The sequence below is a fragment of the Urocitellus parryii genome, chromosome 12 (genome assembly GCF_045843805.1).
Source record: "Urocitellus parryii isolate mUroPar1 chromosome 12, mUroPar1.hap1, whole genome shotgun sequence".
Lineage (NCBI taxonomy): Eukaryota > Metazoa > Chordata > Mammalia > Rodentia > Sciuridae > Urocitellus > Urocitellus parryii.
Window position 1 is genome coordinate 49,441,425 of NC_135542.1, and position 23,371 is coordinate 49,464,795.

At 39.8% G+C, this 23,371-nt stretch overlaps 1 protein-coding gene across 5 annotated transcripts in view; it reads right to left on the minus strand.

Annotated features, from left to right (window-relative positions):
• The window catches only part of Itsn2 (intersectin 2), a 127,674-nt gene extending 113,617 nt beyond the window's left edge, over window positions 1–14,057 (minus strand). For 2 of the 5 annotated variants that reach the window (XM_026385032.2, XM_026388046.2), the window contains exon 1: window positions 12,726–12,896. The gene's annotated coding sequence lies outside the window, so the exon portion shown is untranslated. The other 3 variants (XM_026385822.2, XM_026386585.2, XM_077792092.1) reach the window with 3 other exon arrangements.
• Window positions 14,058–23,371: the final 9,314 nt, after the last annotated feature.

Below are 23,371 nucleotides of genomic sequence, written 5' to 3' on the forward strand. Positions count from 1 at the left end.
ATTTGGAGACTTTCTAGTCTTTAATGAATGAGTTCAGGGTTGTGAACTTTCCTTTTAGAACCATCTTCATAGTGTCCCAGATTTTGATATGTTGTGTCACTATTCTCATTTGCCTCTATTTTTTATATTTCATCCTTGATTGCTTCTGCTATCCACTGATCATTCAATAGCATATTATTTAGTCTCCAAGTGTTAGAGTAGCTTCTATTTTTTATTATATCATTGATTTCTAATTTCATTCCATTGTGATTAGACAGAATGGAAGGTTTTACCCCTACCTTTCAAGAACTGAAATACTTCCCACTCCACCTCAGTTCCATCTTATTCCCATGTACCCTCTCTATTGTGGAATTACCTGCCTCCTCAATGATACTGCCACCTTTTCTATGAAAACTCCCTTTGCTACATTTCATCTTGTCTTTAGCTCATTAATATAATACTATCTAACATTAAAAGGTTTTGTTTTCTGCCTCTACTAGACTGCAAGCTCCTATTAACGTCTTCATACCTAGTGCCAAGCAGTCAACCACATGGTAGACACTAAAATATTCTTCAAGCATAAACCCTTGATTATAAGAGATGAGCATACTTTCAACTGCACAGAGGACAAGCAGACTAATACAATGGAACTTAAACATTGAAAACAGATCAACCAACTTGAATCTTAACCTCAGTGCAATGACTCCCCCCAGGTTTCTGGACTTAGCCATGATATAGCCTCAACTTGCTAATTTATAAATATGGATAATTGTACCTAAATGCCAAGTTATTTTAAGGCTTAGACACCATGTGGCAAATAGAAGGTGCATGTAAATGATGGCTATTACAACTGTTAATCAATATTAATTAAACTAGTCATTAACCAACACGATTTCACTGAAACAACAAACATAGTCGTATCACTTATACAAAAATGAATGTTTTCCTCTGGGGCTGGGGCTACACCACATGTGAGGAACTGGCTAGATCCTCAGCACCACATAATAAATAAATAAATATACTGTGTCCACCTACGACTAAAAAACATTTTTTTAAATAAAAATAGGGCTGGGGTTGTAGCTCAGTGGTAGAGCATTTGCCTCACACGCATGAGGCTCTGGGTTCGATCCTCAGCGCAACATTAAAAAATAAATAAATAAAAATAAAGACATTGTCTCCACCTACAACTAAAAAAATAAACAAATAAATAAAAAAGAAAAGAAAAAAGAATGTTTTTCTCATTTAAATATTTGAGAAAAACATACTTTTAATTAATATTTTCAGTACTAATTCTATTAATATTTGGCTTCAAAGAAGATAAATGTCTCTATACAAATTTAATTCTCAGTTCTATTTCTGCAACTTAGTCTCTGCAGTTTAGGATGTTTAAACACAAATTATAAGCATGGATTTTTATAAATGTTCAGTTTTGCCCACAAATAATCAACAAGAGGGCATAAAAGAAAATAATGATAAATTAATACTGAAGCAGTTAGTAAAATTATGTTGAAGCTATAAATTAAACTGATTTTACAAGAATCAGTCAATAACTCTGAACTTGTGAGAATTCACCCACACAAAAGGGAAAAAACACCTAACAATAGCATGTGACTCAGCTTCCACTGTTGTGAAGAGAGGTGGGGGCAATATTTAGCCTATTCCCATCTGTCTGATATGAAGTGTAAACATTAAAGCAAAACTATTTACTTGACTCAAAATGAATATGGGGAAAAATTTGGAGAGATGCATCACTTTCACTTAAAATATCGCCTCTTTGAAACAAAGATAATTTTCAGAGTTTTGAAGCTCTAAAATACAAGGAAGACACAAGGAAAGAATAAACATTCATCTATATGACTATTTAAGAATTCCTTCAAAAACAAAATTAGAAGGTAAACAAATGGGGAAAAATCACGACACATTATTATGATCAATTAATATTTTTAATGTTCAGAGAGCTATTAAAATAGATAATGAATACATTAAGACCTCAAATAATTTACTGAAGGAAATAAAACTGGCTAATAAATGTTAACATTACTAATAAGAAAGAAAATGAATACGAAGTTTTGTTTTGTTTCTGCTTATAAACTTACATTTAAAAAAAAAAAAAAAAGCTGGGCACAGTGGCATATGCCTGTAATCCCAGGGGCTCAGGAGTCTGAGAGAGGTTAAGGCAGGAGAATCGTGAGTTCAAAGCTAGCCTCAGAGACTTAGGAAGGCCCTAAAAACTCAGTGAGACCCTGTCTCTAAATAAAATATTAAAAAAGGACAGGGGGCTAGGTTGTGCTCATCTAGTACATGTGAGGCACTGGGTTTTATCCTCAGCACCACATAAAAATAAATTAAAAATAAAGATATTAAAAAATAAAAGGACTAGGGGTGGTGGTTAGGGTTGTGGCTCAGTGGTAGAGCACTTGCCTAGCATGTGTGAGGCACTGGGTTCGATTCTCAGCAATGAATATAAATAAATGAATAAAATAAAGGCCCATCAACAACTATAAAAAAAGGACTGGGGATGTGGGTCAGTGGTTAAAGTGCCCCCTTGGGTTTAATCCTTGGTACCAAAAAAAAAAAAAAAAACACCTTGGCTAATACCCAGGGGCTAGCAATGGTGAGAGAAACTGGGTGCTTGTAGACATAGCCTAAAGAAGTAAAAATCAGAATAATTCTTCAGAAGGTAATTTGAAAATATATACCAAGAATCCCAGGCTGAAGCTCAGTGGTAGAGTGCTTGCCTCACATGTGTGAGGCATTGGGTTCAATCCTCAGCACCACATAAAAATGAAAGAAAGAAAGGAAGGAAGAAGGAAAGGAATAAGGGGAGAAAGGAAGAAAGAAAGAATTATGTCCATCTCCAAATAAAAAATTATTTAAAAAAGAAAAGAATCCTACCAACTTCATTTCCTTAATCTGTCATAAGGAAATAATAGTAAATATGAAAAATGCTTATTTACAAAGATGTTCATGGCAGCATTAGTAATTACAGAAAAAAATAAAAATAATGTTAAGTGTCCAACAATGGAATATACTAAGCCAAGTGTAATGCTACCACCTTGTAAAATCAAATCCATATAAATCCTAATTAAATCCTAATAAAACTAATTTTTTAAACAGTTAGAATATATTGATATAAGAAGTACTATATAGGGTTGGGGTTGTAGCTCAGTGGTAGAGCACTTACCTAGCACATGTGAAACAACTAAAAAACCATATAACATGAAAACTGCTTATGTTCTTAGAATTTAAATGTGTATATTTATCATTATGAGAAAAACAGTAGCCAAAAAGCAATAAAGCCCTTGCTATCACTGATAACACCATTATGAGGGCCACCCTAGGAGGGTCTCCAGACCTTAGGCACTCACTAATTGTTAAGACTGACCCAAGATAAATCACACTTTAAAGGAAGCCTCACTAAACATTTTCATAGGCCCTTGGGAATGTTAAAAACAAATTTTTGAGACTTAACTGAATTTTATTTCAGAAAAGAAAAGTAAGATTAATAGTGCCCCTGACTCAGACAGTAGTACAGAGCAGCAGTCCTCGTTAACCTAACCAATGGACAGGCCTGATTATTACTATTATATTTATTATGATATGGTCATATCAAATATATTGCCTATTCATCCTTACTACAACAAAGATAAGTATTATTATGATATCACTTTTTTATTCCAGAACTGGAGATTGAACCCAGGGCCTCACACATGATAAGCAAGTGTTCCATCAGTGACCTACATCCCCAGTAATTTTTAATTTTGAGACAGGGTCTGGCTAAGTTGCCAACACTGCTCAAACTTGTGATCCTCTTGCCTCTGCCTCCTAAGTAGCTGGGATTACAGGCATGTGTCACCACACCTGGCTGAAATCTTCACTTTCTAAAGAAAAAACCTGAGGTTTAGTGAAATTGTTATACTTACAAAGTTAATAGGCTGAGCTGGAACTAAAATCCCAATTAGTAAAACCTACTGTTCCTTACTACAATGTTACATTGTAATATGTATACATAGATACAAACAAACAAAAAAGACCCAGGAAAGGGGACACCAAAACATAACTGTCAGGGGATGATAGATTTGGAATGACTTCTTTTTTTTTTTTTAACTATCTTGCAAAGTTTCAACAACTGGTATATATTGCTTTCATAAAAGTGTTTAAGTTACATATGAGAAACAAAGTTAAATTTAAAGGGGGAAAAAGATTTATAAAGGAATTGAATTTACCCTAAATGACAATTACATTGTTAATATGTATTAAGTGCTCATTTATTCTTCTTCACGACCAGCAATAAGTATATCTCAAAATTAAATTAGCAAATTAAGAGAACATCTCTTATCAAAGCCAGAACAGAAGTCAGAAACAAAACAGGCTGGGGAGAAAAAGAGTTGAGGTCTAATCAAATGTGTTCACAGCCTGGAAAAAGATAGGAAAGGAACCTGAAGTCCCCAAAGATTAAAAACTCAGGGCTTGTTCTCTGGGACTTCTGGTGAAGGCTTCTAGTGGACTAGCCTATCAATTCATCAAACTTCCCAATGCTTTTCAGAATCTTACCAAGATGAGGTCAGACCTCTCCCTCCAACTTCTCCCATTACATTAATAAAGGGGGGAATCAGAAGAGAAATTTAAAGCTGTTTTATGGGAGTACAGATATACAACCTAGAAGATTCAAACATTCTGAACTGCAGAAAATATACTGGGGTCAAAGGATTTATTCCTTAGACTTTCCCACAGGCAAGGTTAGTAATCCTCCAAATTATTTTAAACAACCTCTCAGAACTTGTTTTCACTCAAGTTTAGTCCCTGGGCTTCTTCCTCTTTCCCTTCTCCCCCACTAGCCTGCAAAGCCCAGTTTCAATATTATTTCCTCAGTGTAAGTTTTTCTACTTATATACTAAGATGGTTGATTCACTTCTTGACATCACCAGCATCACCATGAGCACTCAAATCAACAAATTTTTACTGTGTCATCAGAGGTATAAGAGAAGGGAATGCAGAAGAAGAATAAGACCTAAAGTTATAATTCCATATAACTGCTATAATTATGAAGAAAAGATAGAAGAAGGACACCTTAGGAAAGTACAAAATTATTAGATGAACAATCCCCAAGGAAATGACTCCTAAACTGAGTGACAAAAGACTAACAACAGGTATCCAGTAGCTGGCTATAAGAAGGAAGGAGATTTTTAGGAATTGGAAAGAAAAATGGCCAACAGCACAGAGAAAGTCTGACAATTTAAAAGACAATGTCAAAGGACTTTGTAAATGGGGCTACTCTAGCACTACCTCATAGGAAAAACTGTAAAAATTAAATGAATAAATTAAAACAATTAGTATATATTAACATAGGAAGTATTATACAGGGTTGGGGTTGTAGCTCAGTGGTAGAGCACTTACCTAGCATTTAATGAAGCACTAGGTTCAATCCTCAGCACCACATAAAAATAAATAAAATAAATGTATTATGTCCATCTATAATTTAAAAAAAAATTTAAAGAAGTACTATATAAATGTTAGCTATTATTATTTTTTAAATTCACACACACACACTCACCAAAAAAAAAAAAGAACTAAGAAACAACTTGGGGGTAGGGGGATAATACCTATACCTTAGAGGTTTTACTCCTAATATATAAGAATTCTTAGGGACTAGGGATATAGCACTTGCCTATCATGTACAAGGCCCTAAGTTTGATTCCCAACATCATAAAAACAGCAAAAAATCTTAGAAATAAATGAAATAAGCATGTCAGTGAAAAAAAAGAAAAAGGCAGAGATCAGTATTTCTCAAGAAAAATGAAAAAATCAGAACCTTTTTTAATTACTCAGAGAGAAATTCAAAAAAGATAGTCAAAACTGGATTTTTTTAAGTCAATGTTTCCAAGGATATGGGGAAACAAGACTGGTTTTACTCATACTTTGTTACTTATGAATTTTTCTGAAAGACAACTCAGTGATATATTTACATGGGCCTTAGAGATACCCATACCTTTTAATTCAATATTTCCACTACTAGAAATTTATTATAAGGAATTAATCACAGGTGTGAACGAAAATACAGCTACAAGGACATTGAATATGGCACAATTTAAAATAACAAAAAACAGAAACTACCTTAATATTAGATGAACAATATAGTAAAGCACAGCATCAAAGTCAGACTGAGATCATATCCTAGATCTACCAATCACTAGCTGTGTGATCTTAAGCAAATTATTAAACCTATCCTTGCTCAATTTTCCCAAGTGTAAAGTAAGTAACAGAACACCTGCTACAGAGAAGCTAAAGACTAAATGAGTAAAAATACATATAGTATCTCAAAAAAATAACTAGGATATACTAAATACTTACTAAATGTTAGATATTACAAATATTCAGTAGTAGCAGGGTAAAGCCAACTCAGGAGGCTGAGGCAGGAGGATCAAAAGTTTGGGATTAGTCTCAGCAACTGAGTGAGACTATCTCAAAAAAATAAAAAGGGATGGGGATGTGGCTCCAGTGGTAAAGCACCGCTGGGTTCGATACCCAGTACCAAAAAAAAAAAAAAAAAAGGATATTGTAGATACATATATAGTTTTGATAATGCCAATAAGCTAAAAAGTAAATTACACAACAGGTGAGGGATGTCGCTCAATAGTATAGTACTTGCCTAGCATGTTTAAGACCCTGGGTTCAATCCCCAAAACTGCCCCCCCCCAAAAAATAGTAAGCTACATAAGAGAATACATGATATAATTCATTCTATCATCTGCAAAGAAAAAATCCTAGAAGGAGATCTATCAAAATATTAACAATGCTCACTGGGTTCGGTGGTGCATGCCTGTAATCCCAGCAACTTAGGAGACTGAGTCAGGAGGATTGAAAGTTCAAAGCCAGCCTCAGCAAATTGGTGAGGTGCTAAGCAACTCAGTGAGAACCTGTCTCTAAATAAAATACAAACAAGGGATTGGGGTGTGGCTCAGTGGTTAAGTGCCCCTGAGTTCAATCCCTGGTACCAAAACAAATAAAATAAAATAACAATAGTTATCTCTAGGTAATATGATTATTCGTGACTATTATGCTCTTTAAATTTTTCTACAGCTTTCCAATTTTCTACACAGAACATTTATTATTCAGCACCATAAAAAATAGTACACATAAAAAATCAATAGAATTTTAAAACAAACACAATGCAGCACTTTTAGGAAAAATCAAAATAAAGCATCTATTTTAAACCATTTGAAAAATCTCTGTTCTAGGCTCACAATGTGCCTGGAGATTTTCTTTCTTTCTTTCTTCCATCTGGCTTAAGTGAATAGAAAAATGAAATATTCAGTGATCTGTGGGGCACAAACCAAATAATACTACTAAAATAATAAACATTTATCTTAAATGCGGTATTCTGAAATACTGTTAAGTTTCTGATTTTACACTAGGGAAACCATTTACTCATAAAATATCCATAATAATCCTTTAATTTTGAATTCCTAATTTTTTGGCAACAAAAAGCTTCCCTCAATCACTTCCCTTACTTAGACACACTCCCTACCACACTTCCCACTTATTTTCTCCATGGCACTTAGCAATTCTAATTTCTATACACATTATTGTCTCTGCTCCCTTTGTTGAATGTAAGTACCACTACAGCAGAGTTTTTTGTATATTTTGTTCACTGGTTACAGGATCAGTGTTTGGACCAGTTTCTAACACATGAGCATTCGGTTTTTGCTAAATGAGAGAATGAACAAATGAATTCCACACCATGAATTATAAGTAACTTCTGTTGGTCTTAACTTTTAAAGAGGAAAGAAAGTAATTGGGAATAAAGAAAGTTAAAGCAGAAAGGGGAGAAAGACTTTTTTTTTTTTTTAAGAGAGAGAGAGAATTTTGTTAATATTTATCTTTTAGTTTTTGGCGGACACAACATCTTTGTATGTGGTGCTGAGGATGGAACACAGGCCGAACGCATGCCAGGCAAGCGCGCTCCTGCTTGAGCCACATCCCCAGCCCTTTTTTTGTTGTTGTTGTTAATCAGTGAAGATAAAGAGGAGAAAAAGTAACCTCATGAAAAGAACAAGATCAACAATGGATTTAAGAGTAAACTGCAGCATGTGCTCTTTCAAAATGCAAATTACCCCATGTTATAAAGAGCATAAAGCTCAGGTACTGGAGAGCTTTGGAGTTACAGGGTATCTAATCTAAATGGCTCTTTTCCAACCCAATCATCCAAGTTACTCAGCTCTCTGGAACCCTAAGAGTAGGAACCAGGATGCTGAAAGAAGAAGGTAAAAACTTTAAGAAAGAATCAATGGAATGAGAACCAGACATGCTGAGAATGATGGAAGGACAGGGAATGCCTTCCAATATAGATTGTCTCTGCAGCAAGACAAAAATCCATTTATAAGCATTTCACTAGAACTTTAGCAAAGGAAAACCTAAAATGCTTCTAGTAAGAAGGCTTTTCTTCTATCACTTGGATTTTCAGGACTTAATTTAAAAGATTAAAGAAGGAATGCTACATTTGCATTCCCAATCCATCCATATCACTCTCAACAAATTTCATTAATCTTTGAAGTTCTTACTTAAACTCCCTAAAAGTGTTTCAAGTTTACTAAAAAGTAAAGGCACCAATGTCATATAAGTTGTGAGATTTAATAACTTCACTTTCTCAATTCTTATATTCAAGTGGTCATTTTACAAGCGCCACAAGGCATATTAGATGGAAGACTGAGGAAGAAGGGCTAGTAGTGTGGTTAAGTGTCCAAATATGGCAGTGCTTCAGCAAAAATGAAATTGCAAAGCAGAGGTTACCAGAGCCCTCCTAGGGGTCAGTGGAAACCCAGCGGGCTCCTTATCTATTTGGACCTGCGCAATTTGATACTATTCTTTCCCAACATCAATCTCTCTAATCAAGTCCTCTTTTCACCTGAATTTTAAAATTTTGAAGTGATAATCCAAAGTAATAGATATTAAAGGGACTAAATGGGCAGATGCTTTGTTGGGTGTTAGGAGATAGGAATATGTGTCAGTTCTTCTACTCTATTTTCCAGACTTCCTATATGGATTATTTTGATAAGATTAAAATGAAGGGCAAAAAGCTAATTTCTTTCCCAGTTATTAAAACAAAGATCCCTCCCTCCCCCAAACAAAGAAATAAGCTAAATTAGTTCGAAATTTCTGACTGAGCAAGTTGGAATAACAACAGGTAACATTACCCACTTACACTAAGCAGCAGTCACTCTACTAAGCCCATTACGTACAGCACTGATATGAGATCTATCCCCATTTCACAGATGTGGAAACAGTAACTTAGAGAATTAGAGTAATTTGCCCAAGGTCATACAGTTATTTAGTACTGGGGCTAGGGGTAGGAGGTCAAATTTGAGAGCCTGTATTCTCATCTAGTATAGTTATGATGACAATATGCAAAATTTTTATTAAACTACATATACTTTTTCTAAAATAAACATACATTCACAAATAAAAGAATCCAGAAAACATAAAACAGTTGGTTAAATAAGACAAGTTAAATGTCTACCATCTGGAAGTAGACCCCTAAATGTCTACACCATAATCACTACTGAGTTAGCTCCACAGTAAACAACTAAATTATTCAGTGTTCTGATGTAGTTGTAAAATTCTTTTTAGTTGAATCTCTCTAAATGCTACTATACATTCTTCAAATGAAATAGGCTGCCCTCTTAGGAATTGTGAAAATACATTAATTCTTGATGTATTCACTGTCCTAGTTCTGTTCAGTTTCCTCCCTTCCTCCCCAACTTCCGCTCTGCCTTCATATCCTTTAAGACCAGTTAAGTTCCTCTTTCTTAAGAATATCTATATGCATGCTTTACCCAAGAGAACGCAAACATTAGTGTCTGTGCTCAATAACTGTAGGGTGGTACAAACTTAAAAAATGAACTCAAGCAGAAAAAGAGCATTTCTAATGCATCTTCTGCTTTAGATCTATGCAACTGCAGAACTAATTCTAAACATTCTTATTTTTCTGCTTTACACGTGGAATCCTGCCTTTCACAATTTCTTGGCCTGTTTTTCAAAATATTTTTTCCACAAACTTTCCCATAAATGAGAAATTTTAAAAACAGGCCAGGTGTGGTGGCATACTCCTATAATCCCAGTGCCTTGGGAGGCTGAAGCAGGAGAATTGCAAATTCAAAGCCAGCTTCAGCAATTTATCGAGGCCCTAAGTGACTCAGAGAGACCATGTCTCAAAATAAAATTAAAAATAAGGCTGAGAATATGGCTCAGTGGTTAAGTACCCTTGGGTTCAATCACCAATACCAAAAACTAAAAAGTGAAACAAGGAAATGTACTGTTAAATGGTAGTATTTCACATTTTAGTAATGTAAATAACTTATTCTAAATCATTTCTAAACTTTAAATGTTTTATAAGTACAGTGTATAAAAAATGTTGGTTATTTATCAATACCTAGTATGTACTTTCATTCATTCACTCAATAAATAATTATTGAATGCTCATATAACTTTTTTTTTCCCTGAACCAAGATGAGTGGACACAGGTGCTGAAGGATCCTGGCTTGAAATCTAGCTCTTGTACTTAGAAGCTCAGAGATGTAGTCAGTTAAACTCCAGGTTAACATTTCATTTATTTATTTGATGGGAGAACAGTAATTACTTCTAGGGTCTTGATGAGTTTAAATAATTATGTAAAAAATAGCACAGGGCCTAAAATCAGTTAAGTACTTTAAAAACGACAACCACAATAGACACCTTATAATACTTAAGAAAGTATAGTTGAAAGAGATGGCTGATAAATGTTCTCTCTTATTAAAAAGATAGAAAATTGTGAAACACTATATTAAAGATATATTAAAACTAAAAATCCAAGGGGTGTGATGGCCTACACATGTAATCCAGCCACTCAGGAGGCAAGAGGACTGCAAATTCAAGGCCAGTCTCAGCAACTTGGTGAGAACCTGTCTGGACCTAGGGAGGGCCTAGGGATGTAGCTCAGCGGCAGAATGCCCCTGGTTTTGATCCCCAGTTATCTTTCTCCAAACAGGTATGTGTATACACACACAGAATACTAAAAATCCTAAGGTTATGTAAGAAATTTTCCACTTTTTAAAGAGAGATATACTAACTACATAGGTTAAAAGATAAAAATAGGAAAATATGAAAGAGATGGATAAAGAAAACCCTGAAAGCTGTCAAGCATGGGTAATTAGTGTATTCTATTTTTATGAAAATACAAAAATTTTAAGTCATAAATCCCCAGAATGAGCCTAACATATTTCCTCATACTCGGGAGAAATCAGGATTTGAGCCTTGAGATGTGTTGAACTAACACTGGTCAAGTTTTCTCAAACCAGTCTACTTTTCAATATAAAAGTGAACACAGGGAATACTTACTGAATGTATTAAAGGGTAAAAAAAATGCAAGCTTTTCAGCTGCTTGTTAGTACTACAGCAGCAATACACATCCCCTAACCCCAGTGTTCTTCAAAAAAACTACCACTTTAAAAATTTAAGGCAATCACAGAATCGGCCTCCAAACCTAAAGGTGAGCACATCAGAGTTGCTACTAACTTCAAATTGTGAAGGATTCCATTATTAATTCGTATAAAGATTTTGTGTGATGTTTCTCGGTTGCTTCTAGGTCTTATCACTTTTTTTTTTTTAAGATGTATCGCTGCATAACAATACAGTACTACCCGCACGCACGGAGAGTGTGGCCATTAATTTCTTTGAGAGGCTTAAGAAGCTTAACGTACAGTCCTGGTACCTAAATTAAGCTGACTAACAACACAAAATTTCAAGTCACACCTTGCCTATCTCTGCACAAGCAAGTCAACACTAGCAAAACAGACCAGGAGCACGGAGTAAAGCCCTAATCTCTGTGCTAACCTTAATTCCTATCATCAAGAGGTTGGCTCTGTCAAAAATATTCTTAACTCACTATGAATCTGCGTTTCAAGTGAAGCCTACTAGCTCTCGGCAATAGTTCAGCAACAAAGCACAAGATCCATAAATCCAACAGAGCCTATTTCTGCAGAACGAAAGCCCTCTGCAGTTTCAGTCTCGGTTTACCCATTCATTATGCACAGGCAGGCGTCGTTCTCGTTTTTATGAGCAATAAACTTTATTCTGGCTTCAGAGATCACACCTCTCCGCGCCCCGGGCAGACCCTGGAACTCAGCAACGCCCAGGTCGGATTTTCACCTTCCCCAACTTTGGCTCCCGGCGAGCGCGGACGCCCAGCATCCTCCTGCCGTCGTCCTCCCGTGACTCGGGCCACTTTGACGCACCGGGATGCGGCTCACCTGACCCTCTGCACCAACCACTACCAAAGGGGAAAACCCACTCCGCCAAAATAAAATGGGTCCCTGAGGAAGCGTGCGGGTGCCCCTAAGCCGGTCTTCTGCCTCCGCCCCGAAGCCGGGGGGCCACGTCGCCCAGGCCCCCAGTGGCCTCTGCCACCTGCCCGACGAGGCCGCGCGCGGCTGGGGCCCGGCGCGCCGCAGGGAGCAGGCTGCGGGTCCCGGCCCGCCCGGCGTCCGCCCGGCGGCGCGGGGGCAGGAACCCGGGGCCGGAGGTTTCCGCCCGGCGCGGCCAACCCGGCAGGGGCCTAGCGCGGGGGCCGCCCGGGCTCCCGACCCCCGCCCCGGCTGTCCGGGACGCGCGCCGCCACAGCCCGGCCCGCCAAGCTTCGGGCGGCGGCGGCGGCGGCGGCACCCGCACCTGCCCCGCGCCCTGCGGCAGCCCGGGTGAGCGGCTTCACCCACCTGGCGTCCCCGCCGCGTCTGCACGTCAGGCGCGACCCCGCGCGCCTAGCACTCCCGGCGCGTGTGCGGGCGGGCGCCGGGAGACCCTGCTCGGCCGCCGCCCGGTTGGTCGTCAGGCCGCCGCCCGCGAACCTGTTGCGCAGCCTGTCACGGCCGCTCGGCTCCGCCGGCGCCGCCTCAGCCCCACAACAACATGGCGGCCGCGGCCTCCGCAGGAAGCCGGGGGGCGGGGAGGCGGGCGCCGGGCCGGGCAGCCGATGGCCCGCCCGCCGGGCACTGCCGGGCACCGGCTCCCCACCCTCGGGAGCCCCACGCGGCCGGCGCGGCTCCTCACCCCCGGAGCCCCGAGGCGCCGGACCCCGCGGGCCTGGCCCGAAGTCTCCTCTGTCCTCCGAGAGGCTACGAAGCCCCGGACCCGGCAGCCCTTCCTGGAGCTGCGACGACCCACCTGGCTCCTCCTCCCCGAGGTGACATGCTGAGGTTGGGTGGTGCGTTTCCTGCCACAGTGGACCCCAGGGTTTCGGAAAGGGCCCGGCGGTGCCCAGCTCGTCCCTTTCTCTCTACGTGGGACGCTCCCTGGAGCCTTCGCACGCGCGGAAGGTCTCGCCACGGATCCGGGGGCGCCGATGCCCTGGGAATTGGGGAAGGGGCGTTGGCAAGAGGTGGCTCCCACCCTTGGTCACGGGACCGTTCCGGGCCTCGGGAACCGGGCCCAGGCACCGCTGCAGGACTTCACCGTATCCAAGCTTCACCCATTCCCCTTCCCTCACCCTCTTCCCTAACTCCCAGAAAGGGCCGACGAGGAGAGCCCTCTGCCCCACTCACTCTAGCAACTCCCCGTGGACTCTGACCCAGCTCCAGAACTGTCCCCCCCAGACCCTTCTGCCCGCAGGAGCTAAGTAGCTTACCCTTCCCACAGCCACCGGACGGTGACTCTCAAACTCGGAATTTTACCCGCTCCCAGTTCCCGGTCTCCTCACAAAAGACCAGACTTGATCCACCAGCCTGCGCCCGGGGCTTGCCCTTGACACAGCTTGCTCTCCAGAGAAAGGCTTCCTCTGTGATTGGGGTGAGGAAGGAGTCAGTAGTTCCTAATGAGCAAAACAGAGATGTCTGTTGGTTTTTAGAGCAGGGACAGGACGGGTCTGAGGTACAAAACTCATATCCATATGACTTCCTTTGATGCAGGAGATCAAATGACTCTGGCTTCCTTACCATTTCTTGCCTGTTGCAGCAGGTGAAGGTAGCAAGGCTGGCAGCAATGCCCAGGCCTACCTAAACTGGCCAGCCAACTCTGGTGAGGAATTTAGCCAACATCAACAGTGATGAACAGGCTTTTCTCGCTCTCACACTCAGGGTTTTTCCTGACAGACAAGTCCTGAATGTCTATGACGTAGAAAGGTCTGACTCCTTGGTATTAGTCTAGGAGGTCCCTCACTTCCTGGTGACCAATCAATAAGTTCTCCTTTGCAAGCAAACCACTCTTGAGCACCTGGTCTCATTTCCATTTCAGACTTCACTGATTAATTGTAGTGGTTCTTTTTGGAGCTCATATTCAAGGGTCTAAGCCTCTGAGTCTTTCCCAACCACTTGGTAACATCAAACCTATTTTTTATTCTTGATAGGCAGATAGCCAATCTCCATTTCCCTCCCATCATTGATCAATGTCATTTGTGTTTCAAGGTTCTGGACCTGGTATAATTCACCCTGAGTCCTCATTCTCTCTGAACAAGGTGCCAAATCCTTGGCTGGACAAAAGTGGAATTTGTAGGAAGAGATGTTTACTAAGAAAAAAAACATTGAATCGCCTCTCTAAAATAAACTAAAAAGATAATAGCCTCTGATAGGAACTGGCATACTGTACATAGACCAAGCACTAAAACTATATCCCAGGGTTTCCTTCAGAACTTTGAGGCCACTTTGTCCATCCCATTCTACTCTGTCACAGCCCCAAATACAAGATTCATTCAATCATCTATCCCCACAAGTATATAGAATTTGGATAATATTAAGCATTTGGCTGTTAGATATAAGTAATGAGGGAAGAAAAGGAGTAAAGGATTCTTAGCTTTCTAGGTAGGCCTAGGTAATGATAATTCTCTTGAACAAGAATGGAATATAGGAGGGGAGCACAGACCTTAGAAATGACCAAAGAAACATGCTTGCTTTTCTTGCAACTTCTAGATCATTTCCACTCACATGTAAAAGTCCTTCTTTAATTTTTTTAACACCAGCTATCTTTATCCCTGAACCAACCTAACAATCCCTATATTTTACCAACTTCCAGGGCATTCAGTTTATCAAGAATTTCAGCACCTGGAGTAGTAGGCTTCTCCATCTAGAACCCTCATCATTCTTAGTGTCTTTAGGTATTCATGATTCACATAGGTGACATACCCACTGTCCTAGTTCACTGACTTGCTCTTCTCATCAGGCAGGCCTTGAAATGGGAACTGTAAATTTCCTCCTTAGTATTTTCCAAATGCCACCACCTCTTCCTCTTTTTCACCCCCTACTACCAGCTGATGATACAAATTTCTGATTTTCATTAAATTTTTAAAAATTTCAAGCATTTTTAAGTTTTTTTTTATATAGTTGTACATGGACAGCATGCCTTTATTTTATTTTTTTAAATGTTTATTTTTTAGCTTTAGGTGGACACAATATCTTTATGTGGTGCTGAGGGTAGAACCCAGTGCCACAACCCCAGCCCATATTTTATTTTTTTTGTTTTGTTTTGTTTTGTTTTTATGTGGTGCCAAGGATCAAACCCAGTGCCTCACACATGCTAGACAAGCACTCTGCCCCTGAGCTCCAGCCCCAGCCCCTCAATCATTATTTCTTCAAATACATTTTTCTGCCCCTTCTCTCCCTTATCTCCTCTTGGCTTTCCAACTGCATGTGGTTTTTTTTTTTTTTTTAAGAGAGAGAGAGAGAGAATTTTTTAATATTTATTTTGTTTTAGTTTTCGGCAGACACAACATCTTTGTTTGTATGTGGTGCTGAGGATCGAACCCGGGCCGCACGCATGCCAGGCGAGCGCGCTACCGCTTGAGCCACATCCCCAGCCCTGCATGTGTATTTAACTGTTCAATATCATTTGAGGTTCATATTACATGTGTCCCAATAGTCTAGCCATGTTCCACCATGGAGTGTCAGAAACACCTGGCTCTGATTGATGAAAATATGCCCCTTTTAAAGCTGTGCTGCTTTTACCTCTCTTTGGTAGGAATTAGTCCATCTATGTTCAGTCTCTGTGCTTTCTATCTAGGGTAACTGTTTAAATCTGTTAAAAAAAAAAAGTCACAATCTCTCCATCCCACTCCTAAACACACGTACACATGCTTATATACTGTCACATCGATTCTACCCCTTTGAGAAATAGGTGAAAAGTGAAGTTCGTTCGTTCCTTTTTCGATTTCTTTTTCCTCTCAAAACCCAGACAAAAGAACAGATGTGCTGACAATAATCTTTTGTGGATAAAAAACTCAAGTCAATCTGGGAAACCAGGCTGAGGCTGCCACATTATTTGATCATAAGAGCAGATGAAAAGCATGCCAGAGTAAGGGGATCAGGGTGGAGGAAAAGGGCTAGGCCTTCATTTAACAGTTGTCAATTCACTAATTGGATATTTGTTTTAATTAATTAAATAGTTATTTAAAAACCTCTCATGTTATTAATTCACAGGAATGGTCAATGGTACAAACTTGGTCCTTGGCTCAGTTTGTTGAACTCGCCCTATTCTAGACCCTATGCTGGAAGAGAAGCAGAAAAATGAAAATAGGAGTGATTTAGGGGAAAGAGAAGGGAAGGGAATTACCCTGGCATGGAAAGGGGTACTCCTATCTTCGGGCCACTTGTGTTGTGCATAACTTGAGACTCTGGCCTGATGCCTATGGTACCGGAAAGGCAGTGCCAGGGAAGCTGAAGGGGGAAGTTAGCCCAGACTTGGCCCTAGGCCAGCACTGCAGGGTGGAGCCAAAGGCCAGACTGGGTGAAGCCTGGAGGCCCTGGACAGGATGTGCTCATTCATGAGTGAAGCAGCAGGGGCTTCCAGTGTGGCAGGTGTAGCTCAGAGAAAGGGAATCCAGTCTGATTCAAGAGTCAGACATGCTTCCTGTCTGGCATATATGCCCAGCTGTCTGTTTATTCCATTGCTGCTGTCTGCAGACAAACTTGGAGTGATACCAATTCCCTCCTTTTAATAATCAAACTAATGATAAGGTAGCATTGTGCACTGAGTACCTTTGTGTGTGTGGTACTGAGAACAGAATCCAGGGCCTGTGGGTGCGAAGCACATGCAGTGCCACTGAGCTACACTTTCAATCCCCTACTATTTTTTTTTTTATTTCATTTTGTCCTCACAATAATCCTGCTAACTAGAGAGTTCTGTTTGTGATCACCTAATCTTGGTTGATATTGAAGAAGGAGAGGTAAAATCAGTCTCACCCTTTTGTTTTGGGGAATTTTCCCATACTCCGCTTTTTTCCCTTTACACAGAGAAACTCAGGACAGGCTCTTCTAAATTCAGTTAGCAACAATGTTTTATTTTAAAAGACACAGTGGACCAGATTGTTTTGTTCTGCTTGGACCAGTCTGGCCAGACAAACATTTTTATTTCTAGTATTGCTTGCTATTTTCTTCTGTGTAAGACAATGTCTTGAGCCAATGAAATTTAAGAAAGATAACTGTTCTTTCTCTTGGCCCTTGAGAGTGAGAGATGGTGTACTTGCCCTTGCTCTGGTGCCAGAGGGTAGAACAGTGTAAGCCACAGATGAATGTGAGCCTACATTTTGTTTTGGTCTTTGCAGTGCTGGGTGTGGAACCCAGGTCCTCACACAATCTAGGCAAGGACTCTACCCTCAGCCCCTATGAGCACATTTCAATTGTTTAAATTATATGCTTGAAACTTGACCCGTCCTGACTCCCCTTAAGAAAACAAGATGAACTTCTAGAAATTTGAGCTATGAAATTACAGTCCAGAGAGGAGTCTGAAACCTCGACTTGGTCAACATCCTCATCTGCCAGATCAGGAGTAGGAGTGGCCAGATCAGGAGAATTTCCAGCATAAGGTTCAGGTGGAGATCAGGATTGGATGCTTGGTGCTATTTGCCATTTCTAATATTTCCTTTCTTGTTGCATGTATACAATGAATATGCTCCCCCTTCCTTTTCTAGTACCTCTAGGTTAGGAATGCTTAATTCAGTAGAACCATATATGTCAGGGATTTTAGCCCCCCCCCCTTCCCTCCTGACCTGCAGGAGAGATTGGGGGAGCACGCCCAATCAGGAGGAACCAAGAAAGGTAAAGGTCGACTGGCCGCCCGCACCCAGCCCTCCCTCCTTGCTGGAGGACAATCAGACGCGCCAGGGAGAACAGTCAAAGCAGGAGAAAACACACACAGCTAATATAATGTACAGGAGCCAATCAGGGTAATATAATGTCAGGAGCCAATCAGGGTAAAGGTCAGCAGGGTGGGGAGAATTTACATCTATACCCATCCTAACCGCAGTAATGGGAGACACGAGCTGTCCGTGAGGGTAGAAGGGTTCTGAGCCTATCCTAGAGGTAGTCTGATTCTTCATCACAACCTATGGCAATGCCTTCTGGCTAATCGCCAGGCGCTATCTTAGCCACGTGTGGCCCCAGGACTGGGAAGCGGGTAGCTGCCAGCAAGTTAAGTTTCCTCTTTTCTGATGCAACATGTCCCACATTACATCATGCCCTACACATATAGAAGAGCAAGAAAGAACAAAAATCAATTGCTTGCAAATTAGTTTAACCTTAGAAGCCTTCTTCTTTTTTTTCATATTTCATACATTTGATTCAAGCGGATTATGAACTCCCATTTTTACCCTATATACATAATGCAGATTCACATCAGTTACACATCCACTTTTTTACCTACTGCCATACTAGTGTATGTTGTATTCTGCTGCCTTTACTAACCTCTACTATCCCCCCTCCCCTCCTCCCCTCCCCTTCCCTCCCCTCCCATCCCCTCCCTTCCCGTCTTCTCTCCCTACCCCATCTACTGTAATTCATTTCTCTCTCTTGTTTTTCCCCCCTTTCCCCTCACTTCCTCTTATATGTAATTTTGTGTAACAACAAGGGTCTCCTTCCTTTACCATGCAATTTCCCTTCTCTCTCTCTTTCCCTCCCCCCTCTCATCCCTGTTTACTGGTGATCTTCTCATGCTCTTCCTCTCTATTCTGTTCTTAGTTGCTCTCCTTATATCAAAGAAGACTTTTGGCATTTATTTTTTAGGGATTGGCTAGCTTCACTTAGCATAATCTGCTCTAGTGCCATCCATTTCCCTGCAAATTCCATGATTTTGTCATTTTTTAGTGCAGAGTAATACTCCATTGTGTATAAATGCCACATTTTTTTTATCCATTCATCTATTGAAGGGCATCTAGGTTGGTTCCACAGTCTAGCTATTGTGAATTGTGCTGTTATGAACATTGTTGTAACTGTGTCCCTATAGCAGGCTCTTTTAAGGTCTTTAGGGAATAGTCCAAGAAGGGGAATAGCTGGGTCAAATGGTGGTCTTAGAAGCCTTCTTCAACAGGTGAATTGGGGGGGGGGTACTTTTGTAAATGGAAATTCTTGAATGCCAGAGAAACTCTACTACTTAAACAAAGCCTTGAATACTGAGAATGGCTAGTATTCCATTCTCCTGACAGTTATCATCACCAGCTCAGTGTGCCAGGCATGTGTGTGTGTGTGCATATATGTAAATGTCTGTATGATATATATATGCCATATATATACATACACACTTGTATATATAATGTACATATATTCTCTAATCTTTACACATTTAGGAAGTTCAGAAGCTAGAATTTGATTCTTGATTTTTATAATTGTAAAACATGTTCTTTCTAATCTACAATACTTTTGTTCACTATATTACAACTGTTAATAATTTCTCCTCTCTGTTTTGTATTAAATGTACATGAGTATGAACTTCCAAAATAATTTATCTTGAAAGAACAGTTACCCAAAATATGTTACCTCACATTCACACTGTGTGATGCTCCTAGTGTTTGTGATTCCTCCCTCTGCTGAAGGCCCAAATTCTCTGTGTTGGACATGGATTGCCAGGGTGTGACTTACATGGTCTTTTTTCTTAGATTCCTTTAAGTTCTAGTCATGTTATTTACAAGTGAATAGCACTTAAGGAATAAATTTTCCTAGAAGGAAAATGAAAGAAATCTGATTGCTCTCTAGAGAAGACAATCTACCTAAGCATTTAAAGAGGAATGAGCAGTAATGACCTTAAAGTTGTACATGTAGTCTAACCAGTGTGAGCCTTAATAACTCATTAAATGAACACTTTGCCATTCATGACCACTCACATTGACCCAAGATAGTTTAGGAAGGTCAGATTACTCACAATATTTAGAGAAGCTTCATTATGTTCCAAATAGACAGTTGAAAGGAAATAAAATCTGGGGCTGGGGTTTGGCTCAATGTTAGAGTGCTTGCCTCATGGGCAAGACCCTGAATTCGATCCTTAGCACCACATAAAAATAAATAAGTGAAATAAAGGTATTGTGTCCAACTACAACTAAAAAATAAATATTTTTAAAAAAAGAAAATAAAATCTTAATGTCTGTGTCTGATTTTCAGTTCTGCAAAATGATCTTACCTGATTACTGACCATTTTTTCTTCTTTATTATATATTTTTCAGGTAGAAAAGTATACACATCATAAATTTTCCAGCCCTAGGTTTTTATAAAAGTATAAGCAAAAATATATAATCATCTATGTCTGGCTTCTTTTGCAGAATTGACTATACTCATTTGTAGGAGGAAGAATTTTTTAAAGATTTCAGACTATGCCATCTTTTTTGTGTGTTTGGCACTGAGTAATAAATCCAGGTCCTCTCACACATGCTAGGCAAGCACTCTACCACTCTGCCACATTCCCAACCCTAACACACATCATGTTTAAGAGATGGTCTATTATCTCATTTTCATCAAAAAGCACTTAATGAAAATTTGTATAAATGTCACACATTCATCTACCTGTCCATCCCTAACTTTGTTCCAAAAATAATTTCAAGTTTTTGTTTTGTTTTGTTTTACTATACTAAGAATTTTCAATGCTATCTTCTGAAAAAATGCCAGCATTGTTTTGGTATTTAAGAAAGTTGCTGACCAAACTACCCACATCTAGCATGCTTTAACTATCTTTTTTTTTCTAAAATTCACTTTTTTCTTCAAAAAATAAGGAATTGTTTTTACATTTCAAACAATCAGATTTATTTCATTTTCCTTCTAGGAATATATATATATTTTGTAATGATAGTGTAACAATTGTATTTTATTTTATTTTTTTCACTTAACATTGTATAAGAATTCCTTCCGAATGATATATTTTCTATATTCTTACAAAAGTGCAGAGTACTTATTGAATGGAGTACTGTAATTCACTTAATGAGTATCCTGATACTGGCTGATTCTTTATTATTATTATTATAAATAATAAACATTTCTAAATATGTAAATAATAAACATTTCACAAAAAGTCTTCATATATGTCATTTTCCCTTCTGCTATAGATTGAAAATGAAATGTCCCCCAAAGACCCATGGATTAAACACTTGTCCCTGGTCCCTGGAGTTATAGGGAGGTGAAAGAATCTGCACGAGGTAGGGCCTAGTGAAAGGAAGTTGGGTCATTGAGGATACGCCACTGAAGTGGGTATTGAGACCCAACACTACCCTGTCTCTCTCTTTGCTTTCCAGCCACCATAAGGTGAGCAGGCCTATTCTGCCACATGCTCCCACCATGATGTACTCAGTGCCATAAGCCCAAAGCAATATGACCAATCAACCACGGACTGGAACCTCTGAAACTGTGAGCCAAAATAAACCTTTCCTCTTTTTAAGTTGATTATCTCAGGTATTCTTCACAGTGACAGAAAGCTTGCTAAAATACCTTCTTCTTTGTCCATCCTTAGAATGAATTCTCAGAACTTTAATTTTTACATGAAAGTAATTATTGATAGTTTCTATAAAAATAATTAAGACTGCCATAGCATCATAGGAAGATACCAATTCCACTGTATCTTCCTTGAAACTCTATTTCAAATCATTTAAGGTTTTTATTTACAAGGGAAATGGCTTTTTAGTTTTATGTGGGACGCCATTCTCACACGTGATCGGGTGCCTCCCGTTGAGGGTCTGAGGCACTTTGGCAAATGTCGAAGTTTTTCCCGGCCCTCTCCTGATGAGAGAGCCCATCCGTGTGGGGGTGTGCCTGACCACTGACCCCGGGGACCCAATCGCTGACCCTGACCTTGGAGTGCAGCCCCCCCTCAACCTTCATTGGATGGAATTCTCCCCTGAATCTCTGGTTCCCTAATAAAAGGCTACTCCCCGGCGTGCTCGCTCTCTCTCTCCTGCTAGCCCTGAGTAATCCTTGCTGCCCTGCTGGGCGGCTAGAGGAGCGAACCAGAGAGGGGAGCCGTCTCGGACCTAGCAATAGAATTAAGGTAATTGAGTCTTGTGTTTTTATTTCGATCTCGTCTAACTAACTTTATGCCTAGAACCTCATTAATGAAACCACTGCGCAGGCCGCGTGGTAGATTTGGCGCCCACGAGGGGGGCATTCTAGATTAGTTAGATTGAGTGGGAGCGCGCTATAAAGATAAGGAAAAAAGATATAAGGATAAGGAAAAAGGAAATAAAGAAATAAAGGAAAAAGATAAAGATAAAGGAAGAGGTGACATTGGGTCACAAAAGTACCTGGAGTTATTGAAGGAAAGAGACGTTAAATTAATTAAAATGGGAAATTCAACTTCTTCTGATAAGGAAATGTACCTGACTATTTTAGACAGTATAATTAATCAGAAAGGGAAACAGATTAAGAAAACTCAGTTATTACAATTTTTAAAGATTGTAGGTGAATATTGTCCTTGGTTTTGTGAACAGGAATCTCCAAATTTACTTACTTGGGAGAAATTAGGAAGGAAGTTACAGAGAGTTTGTATTTCTAATGAATTACCTGGAGGCATTGAAAATATACAGAAAACATGGACAGCTCTAGAAGTTTGTCTTTTTGAATATATGGGCCAAAGTTCGTGGCCCCCTGAGGACCTTTTAAAAGGCATTCAAGGAGCTGTTAGGTCTATTCAAATGGAGAATCAGCCTGAGGCTAAGTTAATTCCCTTTCCCTTAAGCCCTTTAAAAACAAAGGCACTAAGGGCCAAGCCAAAGGTTCCAAATGTGAACTTAAACTCGCAGCGCCATGTGGAGGATTCAGATGGCGCGGATGAGCCCGCCTTCTCGCCGCCATCATTCCCTCCTAGCGGGAGCCGAGCAACAATATGGGGAATTCCAGGGAAGATCGCACAGTGTGACGTCACTGGTGCCGACCAGAGCAGTCCGCAATTTTTACCGGGACAGGGACAGAAATCACAGACAGTTTTCTTAGGACCTTCAAGGATAGTTGAATTAAATCCTGAAACGGGGCCGAAACAAATTCCTACTGGGATTTTCGGGCCGCTTCCTGATAATACTGTAGGTTTAATTTTGGGACGGAATAATTTGAAGGGAGCCATTGAGGTAATACCTGGTGTGATAGATTCAGGATTTAAAGAACAGCTATATGTTACTGTAAAAGCCAATTATCCC